General features: G+C 41.1%; 1 protein-coding gene across 1 annotated transcript in view; it reads left to right on the top strand.

Annotated features, from left to right (window-relative positions):
* The window catches only part of fam163a (family with sequence similarity 163 member A), a 34395-nt gene that overhangs the window by 1155 nt on the left and 22846 nt on the right, over positions 1 to 10394 (top strand). The window lies entirely within an intron of this gene.

Raw genomic sequence — 10394 nt, 5'->3', positions numbered from 1 at the left:
GCTGTGATCTTCTTTCACACTGGTTCAGTCTGGTCTGGGTGGCCTGCTGCTGCTGCTGCTGCTGCTGCTGGCATTTGGTTTTTAAAGAGATTGCATTATTTCTAATTGAAGAAGATGAAGAGCAAAGTAAGGCGGTGACTGCCATGGATATAAGGTTTGAATACCCACTTGGTTCACCTGTATTTAAATGATGTTCAATCATGAGGCATTTTGGACCGAAAGAGGGCACAGGTGAAGGTCCTGAGTTGACCACTTAACTCCCACTGCTGGTTCAATTCCCACTGAGGCCACTCCTGTTGAAAGTAGAGCTGCAACGATTAACCGATTCAACTATTAAATTAATCACCAACTATTTTGATAATCGATTATCAGTTTGAGTAATTTTTTTCTTCACCAATTCCAGCTTCTTAAAAGTGAATATTTTCTGCTTTCTTTACTCCTCCATGACTCAGACTGAATACAAGACAACAAGACATTTGAGGACGTCATCTTGGGCTTTGGGAAACACTGATCGACATTTTTCGCCATTTTCTGACATTTCATAGATCAAACTAATCGATTAATCGATCTTAACAATGAAGATAATCCGTTAGTTGCAGCCCTAGTTGAAAGTAATTTCCTATATTTTACATTGAATACCTCTGGATTGCTTATACAGTATATGATGTTAACTATAAAAAAGAGGAACAACATTTAACGGTCATTTCACTCAGTTATAAAACTCTACAGTTCATACATTTATATCATTTAAAAAACAAAGACAAATCTCCAGTCCCACTTTACAATAACGATATGTCAACATGTAACCCAGCTGCTACTGTTTGAATTGTACAAATACTGTATATTGGGTACTTATATTGTTAGCAGTATGCTATTTTTATAGATACAGTGGACATCCTGCAATAGATGAAAGAAAAAAATCTCTAATCTTGAGTTTTATTTTTGTTGTAAATGAGCAATTTTATTAATTAAGACGTGCATGTCATCCCCTCTCTCTCTCTCCCCCCTTTCCTGTCTTCATCTGCACTATCAATAAAGGCAAAAAGAGCAAAAAAAAAACTCCCTGATTGCCTGCAATGATCTGTGCATTTGAAGCTGTATGTGAGGGTGTCACTGCATCTGCTTGTCTCGATCTCAAATATTATGTTCATAATAAACATATAAACAAAACGTTCACTGCAAAGTAGAATGTTCCTTCGCTCTGTGCACATGGCAGCTAACGTACAGCATGTGAAGAGTATTGATCTTCCACATCATCAGCCATCAGCAGGTGCTGTGCTGCTCTGACCCATTTCTCACAGAGGAAGCTACAGGAAAATACAGCTTGACTAAATAACTGTAGAGCAGCCTCTCTATATCCTCCTGTCTCCACCTCGCCCCAAACACACACACACACAAACTCACACACACATGCACACACACTTCGTAATTCCTCCACCTCCAGTGGCTGTGATACAACAGGAAGTGGGCTGATTTCCCAGAGGAGTCTGCAGTCAGGGCCCGTCACAGCTAACACAGCAGCAACAGACAAAATGTATTTAATACACAGGTTGTATAATGGTGTGCTGTGCCAACAGTTCAAAACACTGACGGGAAATTACAACCAGCTGCTAGCAACATTTAGTCTGCCAGTGCAAAGTTGTTCTGTAACAGCCTCTCTGGCTGGGAAACTAAATATTTGATTGACCCCGGTTAATTTAAGAAACAGTTAACCCAAGCTGCCTTATTAACCCTGACAAATCCTCATGGTGCATGATTTTTACGTTTTTGCTTCCCTTAAAGGACCAGTGTGTTGCATTCAGGGGGATTTATTGGCAGAAATGGAGTATGTTTTCTTTAGTGTATAATCACCTGAAAATAAGAATTGTTGTGTTTTTGTTACCTTAGAATGAGCCGTTTATATCTACATATCTTCACAGAGTCCGCCATGTTTCTATAGCCCAGAATTGACAAACTAAACACTGGCTCCAGCCAATGCGGAACACCATTTGCATTTTCACGTTTTTGCATTTGCCACCGTAGTTCTCGTACACGCTTGGCACATGGGAGAAGCTTCAGTTGGTTGCAATCTGCAACCTTACTGTTAGATGCCACCGGATCCTACATATTGGACCTTTAAAGAAAGACTGTGATTATTTGACCTTGTTGGACAAACTGACTGTCTGCTGTTGTGATTTCATCCAAAAACGGTGATGTATATGTTGGTCACATACGTCCTTACCAGCCTGCAGATGTTGTACGTTATTAAAGGTGCTATCAGTGCTAAACAGTGCAAACAACGGCAAAAGTGCTGACAGAGCTAACAGTGTTAACCTGGGGGGAACCGGAGGATGGGTGCTACGCTTCCACAATTGATTACAACATACATAGAGGGAAGAGCGACTTCTCTGCTCAGGTAGACATTACTCCGCTATATCTTTACATATCATTGTGGAGGCAATTTCTGTAAGAAGGAAAATCAAGAGAGAGTCTTTTAAAGGTTTAATAAACACTTGCAAGTGGGCAAACAACCATCAACATAAATGTTCAGGGCTGAGAGCCCTGAGTCTCTCCGTTTCTCGACATTTATACCCTTGCGTTCATGCTCACAGTCGTATATCTCACATTGTCTGACTGACACTTCTGTCCATTTAGGGTTTCTTGTCCTCAAATAGGCGCTACAAATTCGTTGACTAGGTATGCAACACCGAAAAAGAAATAGGCCTTAAGGGCAATGAGTTTCACAGGTCATGACCTTAGGAATGTGCAGCATGTTTGTATTTTTCCAACACAATCATATAGTTGTTTGATGCTATATAAATGCTCTGGATATTGAATTTAGCACATTTAAGTACTGGAAAAGTTGCCACCGTGATTCTGCAATCCTAATCTCTGTCTTTATGCAGACACTGGCCTCATATAACCGTCTGTATTTTAAAAGTTTTATAGTCTTCATGTTCCTCCAACATTTTGAAGTTTCTGAGTCATGGTTGGGCAACTAAAAAATACATTAAAGAACCTCAGAATGAAGAGCGTGTGGGTGGATTTTGCTTTTAAGTGTGACCCCACTATCTTGCATCATGTCTACACAAGATTGGCAGGAACATCTGAAGGTTGGCGGGCTCAGACTCAAATCTGCTCTGGGTTATGCGGAATTTAAATGAGCCATTTTTTTAAAATTAAAGTAGAGACACTGTTACTGTAGGAATAGATTTAGTGTGTCTTGCTTTCTGGAGGCGGACTACTGTACTCAGCCTACCTTTGGTTTTAAAGTCATGTCTCGCTTCCTCCTGCTGACAATCCACTCAATGTACTTTCTGGGACAACATGCATAGAAGAGTGTTTTTAAGATGTGGCAGTGATGTACTGTATATGTGTGTGTGTTTGTTGGTTTGAGGTTGGGGTGGGTGGGGAGCCACCCAGGGAAAGTGTTTCCGTGTTTCAGGAGTGGTGTGTGTGAATTATTGAAAAGCCCTCAAGGTTTTTCTGGCTGCCGTATCGGTATTTCTTGCCATACAGTCGCAAGTAGAGTGTACTGTAGTTACACTTTAAAAGTGAGACAAGATGTGTCCAAACTGCACTGCAGCATTATCAGGACAGGAAACTTAACTCCAGGGTCTGCTCCCAGCTTCAGTCAGTCAGTCAGTCACTCCAGCTCGTCTTAAGGTCATGACCAACTAGCTATATAGATTTGAATCTCCAGCTGACGGCTGGTTTCTGGCAGAAGTGTCTGAGAGAGAAAGATTTTTTACTAGCCACTTTTACTCATGGATGTGTTAAACAAAGAATGAGGAAACCACCCAGCACATACAAAAAGTCTCCCACTTCCTGCTCAGATGCACATAACAATTTAACTTTAGTGTAGCCTGGCAGATTGCTTGATGTGGATGATACCAAAATAATATGTTGGTATGTGTGGCTCTTGATGCAGCTTTAAAAAATACTGGATATTAAAGGGTTAGTTTTGGTGTTGAAGTGGGGTTGTATGAGGTACTTATTCATAGTCAGTGTTTTACCTACTGTACTGTTTGGGGAAACAGACAGGAGTTACCGCACGGAACCAAAGCAATGTACAGCTGTGGACGGGGCCAGCAGCAAAACATATTTTAGCCACCTAAAAGAAAGGTCCACCTAAAAAAAATCAATAGCAGTTCAAGTGTGCGCTATACTTAGAATATTTTCAGCGCTTTCCCTTGCCCTCAGACAGGCCTTTCTAACGGGGAACTGAAGTATTGTATTGTATCCATCTATGCTCTCTCCAAAGCCACCGGACCCCATTGAAAAAAAACTGTTATTTTACCTTGTAGAACACGGGAGTTGCTGGTTCGATTAGTTTAGTGTGTGAATTAGTTACTGTAGTTCAGATTCACCAAAGTCACACAATAACACAAACAAACTAACCGACTGAGGCAACGATAAACCGGCAAACCCTGTCTTCTGTAAGGACAAATTACAGTTTTTTCAATGGAGTCTGGTGGCTTTGGCAAGAGCATAGACGATACAACAGCTTGTGACTCTTACTGTGTCGTTGTGCGAGGTGATGTGTGGCGAGTTGATGTGAATGCAGTTCGGAAGCGCAGCCAGCCAGGCAGGCAGGGCTGGGTGAGGATGAGGCCAGTGAGAGGAAGGCTTGTTGGCAGAGCCGGAGGCCTCTGGAACAGAAATGCTGTTATCTGCTAACGTTGCTCTACTGCTGCTGGCTGCTGTATCTGTGGTGACTCATCAAAAACACACACATACAGACATGCACACTTATGGAGAAACTCCCTGACTTAATCAGACTGACAAACATAAGCGTGCACACCCTTAAAATGACACAATACTATTTGACATTTACATACTCACACACAGTTAGATAGGCACCTTGAGACATGCACACAGACAAATACAATCCTGAATTCTTACAAAAACACACATGAGCATTATGACAAACGTAAACACATAGTATATACACACTCTTTGTGTTTTGGTATTTGAAGCCAGAGTGACATTTCATCCAAATCAAGTCACATGGAATTTTTGTGAAACGACTTAACTTTGATTTCCTGTAATAGAGATTTGATAATAAGATTATGTGCAAGAATGCAATTTGGAAGTGTCAACACTTTTTGTCCTTTTTAAAGGTGCTAAATTCGGTATCCAGAGCATTAATACAGCATCAAACAACTATTTGTTATGTAAAGATATAGTGAAGTAATGTCTACCTGAGCAGAGAATGAAGTCACTCTCCCTCTGTGTGTGTTGTAATCTGAGCTTCTCCTTGCTTTATTGACATCACCGGGCCAGCATCGTGTACTTTTTGTGCATGTTCGTGCATGTGAGCGTGCCCCACTGGCTAGCTCATGGCCGCTGCTCTGCACTGCTGTCATACGGCGGTTACAGCTGATAACGCCGTCCTGACCGACGGTTGCGTAGCACCCTCCCTCCGGTTCCCCCTCAAGTTAACACTCTAAGCTCTGTCAGCTCTTTCGCCATTGTTTGCAATGTTTAGCGCTGTTAGCACCGTTAGCCGTGAGCTGCGGTTCGCCGTCGCCATGTTGAGAGCCGTTGAGAGGCAATAAAAATGCTCCCAATCTCGTATTTAGCACCTTTTTAAAGAAATAAAATCTTCCCTCATAGTAAAAAACTTGAGTTTGGAATTGCTTAAGGGACATTTGAGATAAAGATCCACTTCTGCTCCTTTCTACCCCCCCATAACCTTCACACCCTTTACTTTGAACACCTATTTCAGCTTCAAAATACCTCCTGTATTTAGCCTAAACCTGTCCATATCCCAGTGAAAACCCTTTCCTCTCACTGTTCATGCAATGACATCCTCATGTTTGTCCTATAACATCCACCCTTTGTCGTAACTACCCATCAGCTCCCTAACTTTGTTCTATTCATAATTTTTTGAAATATAGACCTGTTCATGTAGCAGCCTTCTTATGCATCAAGCATTGCTTGAGGTTTCAATCCAACATGTACACGTGCAATTAGCAGTTTTTTAGATTATGTTACCGGGAGCGATCTGCAATACAGTTCACAGTTCAGTACTACATCACCATCATGCACATGGAATGAATAGTAAGGAGGGAAAAAGGTCGGAGGTCACAGGACAGATAATATTCCTGTGACCTGAGGTGAACATGGAAGAAATATGTGCTAAAACATATATATATTCAGTATGAATAAAACATGTCACACAGCTGAAATGTATTGTAATTCTGCTGATGTCAAGACTTTCAAGTGAAAACTATAAGTTTCTTCATAACGTTATATGATGGTATTCATTCACTTCACTCAGCCCCTCTTAACAGTTTTCACACCCACAATCCTTCTCATTCAACCGTCACTATTACTTTAACTTCAGTTATTATAAGACAGAATATATTTTCATTTAAAAAAATAAACAGCACTTTCATGTGATAAGTTTTCATTGAATGCCCTACACATGCCTCATTAGGTATGTCTGAGAGGTCACCTCATGGTGAAGCACATACAAACAGATTTTTAAATGAGTCCATGTAAAACAAAATATTAGAGATATCACATTACTTCAAACCATGTAAACCTTTAATCTGAATATAAGATGATGAATCCCATTGCTGCTGTGCGTATAAAGGTACTGATTTTGTCAAGATGAAATAGGTGTATGAGGAGCTGAGTATGTTATCTCTTGTCTATTCCCTCCGGCTCACATTATGTTAGAGATTTAACCCTTTCCCAAGTCGTGTCTCCATCCTTTGACCCAAACAAAGATGTGAAAACAATAACTGCTCGTTTTCCAGTTGCCATCTTTGATGGGTCAAAGGATGGTGACATACCAGGTCAGGGCTGTAGTCAAGTCCAACTTAATTGAGTCCAAGTCAAGTCCAAGACTAGGTCCAGTTGGGTCTGAGTCAAGAACAAGTCCTAAGGCAGTCGAGACCTAATCAAGATCGAGTCCTGAGCAAATCGAGTCCTGTTTAAGACCATAATCGGCAATAGTGCCTTTCCAATGCTAATATAGTGATTAATGAGTTAGGATGGACAGAAATCATCTATAAACAATATTGATGTATCTTCTAACATTAAACTAATCAATGCATAATTTAGGTTTGAGGACCATTACAGTCTAACGTTCATAAACCTTGAATTTGATCTGATATTTGCTACAGACGTTTCTACTTACTGTTAGTGTTTTCCCCTTTCTTCCTGGGATACAGTACAGGCAGGATGTGTAGTACATGAGTAGGCTATTTGTGGCGGGAAAGAGGATTGTTTTTTTAACTATTTATCATCATATTCATTAGTCCATTATTCCTTGTGAGGCAGACTCTATTGCGCACGACAACATTGAGGAGACAGAGAGACAGAAAGAGAGAGAGAGAGAGAGAGGACAGAAGTGTAGACGTTATACAAAAACTGTCTTTGATCATGAAGCGTAATGATACTGTACAGTTCTCAGGTGTTTCAGTGAAGTAGCCTAAATACACTGCAGGGTGAAGTTTCTACTAACATTGACAAACAGAGTGACAGCTGACTCAAATGAACGGGTCCAGTGCGGGTTGAATGCTCATCGGCAGGTCTGTGTTATATACAGTACGTCTGGTGTATGAAACATCAGTATCATCACTGCTGCATTTTTATAAACTATAATAATCTGGTCACATCTCTCATCCAGACGCCGTCTCACTCCCTCTTCCTCTCATTGCATTTCTCGCAGTCATCAAACTAGACGACCTGTTTTTTGCAGTGGCGGGCCAAATTGCGTTCGGGGATATTTTTAGCAGCACCGCTTTTGAAAGCGTATAAGATGACGGTCAATATGTGTAGGGTGCTTATTTTGATCTTTACCGTCGGGACGGTTGTGTGTCTGGCCTCTCCGGTCCGGCTTCACTGCGGGGCTGCAGGGGTCTACCAAATAATGACACCTGCTACTCTGAGCTGAGACTCCGTATGGAGCAGATGCATTCATGTTCAGTTTGCAGCATCCGTCTTCCGACTATTGATAAAATGCAGCTGTTACGCCAAAATTAACCAAATGGGTTTTATTTCTTTAAAAAAAAGCAAAACGACGATGGGGGCGGTGGGTACGTAGTGTAATCGGTCTGTGCCCGACCACCGTGTAACACCTGTAACACTGACTACCGCGACAAGCCTACTGGTGCAACAGGTTAATAGTTTACTCACTGCATAATAGAAAAGATTTTGATTATGGGCGTGTCTTCAAAACCTCTGTGAGATTCTTTAAATTACCTCCTGAGCTTTACTGGTGTGTATTTTCTTTTTTGATAACAGTGGGTCATTACAGTTACAAATATGAGAACAATAACCTAATTAACTAACCTAACTAACTAATGCAGAGAGCTGAGAGGAGAGTCAGTGTTTGTCCTGGAAGTGTTTCTCCTCCTGCGTGTCTGCCCAGCTGTTAGCAGGATGACACAGTGGATTCAGTTACCATCCTGTCAGCTGAAGGTCACAGGTTCAGTGTTTTTTTGCACAGCAATGTGTTGAGATGGCCTTGAACACGAGCAGCGCTCTCAAATTCACACCTACTCATTCAGGCTGACAGCAAAGCATGTGGTGTTCAGGCAGGTTTATTTCTAATTTATCCGTTTCGACAGTTGTGGGAAAAGCTCGAAAGTTGATAAAGACCTGTCTGGTGGTGTGACGGCTTTACAGACTCTGTTGACAGACTGTCACTGTTCAAGGTGGCAATGTTTTATATTTACAGTTAAGGATAGGATTGGAAATGTAAAAGTGGAAGTACAGTAAGGCCCAGTTCAGACCTGGCATTAGCATATCTCTTGGGTGATCCCATCAAAAGTGGAGAGCTTTAAACCTGCAGTAGGTAGAGAGTTTTTGGTATCATTGGGCAAAAATTCCATAATAACCTTTCAGCATATTGTAATTCAAGTGTTCTGAGAGAAAACTAGACTTCTGCACCTCCTCATGGCTCTGTTTTCAGGCTTTCAAAAATCTACTTTGGCCAATCAGAGGTCATTTCAGAGAGAGAGAGAGTATTCCTATTGGCTGTTCATTCAACGGAGGCAGCTGTCAATGAACTCCAACCAAACGGTTAAACTAGGCAGTGCTGATCAAATATTAATCGATATTGTGTTACTGTAATGCCTATTTCTCTCCTCAAATGTTTTCAGAAACATCTTGTAGTGTACTGTTTAGCTGTAAAATGAGAAAGTTTGCTCCTGGTGGGCGGTGCTTGGTGTTTCTACAACTGATCATAACATGGCTGCCGGGTCACAAACTTTACCTGTCTCATGCACTACTGTCAGGATATAGTGACACACACATGCATCCTGCAAAGACCAAATGCGTCGATGTTTAAGCAGCAATGCACTTCCATTCCATTGTTTTGAAAGGTGCTATATACATAAAGTTATTATTATTATATTATTATTATTATATTATTATTATTATTATTATTATTATTATTATTATTATTATTATATTCTATGGTCTATTCTTTGGCATGTTCCAAGTAAACCAAATCGCCCAAGATGTTTGATGCACTCGTAATATCTCTATGGACTTTTCGAAAATTTTAGAGGTCGTGGACAAAGCCGAATGTGTACATAGGCCTACTTCTGCTTATGCAGAGGACATCAGTTGAGTAGGCGGTTCATCAATGTGGCCCAGGACACATTCACGTACACACTGCTAAAAGAATGTGGCCATTTGCGGCCCAGACCACGTCCGAATGTGGTCCGAGCGATCGGATCTCAATCAGGGATGTGATGGTGAGGAATATTTCCCACCGGTTAATAAACTTGTGACAACATCGGTGTTACCGATTACACCGGACGTTTTACAAGAAAATATGACGGTCAGTATGTGTAACATTGATTTTTACCGTTGGGTGTCTGTGTGTCTGGCCTCTCCGTTAGAGCTTTTGCTGTAGGGGCGAAAGGGGTTTACCTGGCACCGCTGCACCGTGCACTCCAGCTGTGACCGCTCCGTCCTACTCGCAGCGATTACCTCATTAAAGTTATGGTTCTCTCATAGTATTGGGATTAAATCTGAAATATAGCCAAATAGGCACGTTTGCTTTTCGCTTCGACACCAAATCCTCCGCCATTGTCCGACTATCTATTGATAACATGTCGTCTATAGACATGACTATCTATTGATAACATGTCGTCTATAGACATGACTATCTATTGATAACATGTCGTCTATAGACATGACTATCTATTGATAACATGTCGTTAGTGTCATATATTTTGTATAATGCTCAAAAGTTAACGACCATCAGTAATATGTATTTAAATGAGCTGTGAAAATGTTCTCACGCATCAGTCCACAGGCAAATGGCTAATTCTAAGGCTGATGGTTTAATCCCTCATGGCAAAACAAGGATATCTACAGGTCCTTAGAGAAAGCTGACAACTCATTACATCCTAACTTTTACTGCTGCTTTTCTGCTCCTGAGC

This window comes from Sebastes umbrosus, chromosome 5 (genome assembly GCF_015220745.1).
Source record: "Sebastes umbrosus isolate fSebUmb1 chromosome 5, fSebUmb1.pri, whole genome shotgun sequence".
Taxonomy (NCBI): Eukaryota; Metazoa; Chordata; class Actinopteri; order Perciformes; family Sebastidae; genus Sebastes; species Sebastes umbrosus.
This window is presented reverse-complemented; position numbering and strand designations above follow the sequence as displayed.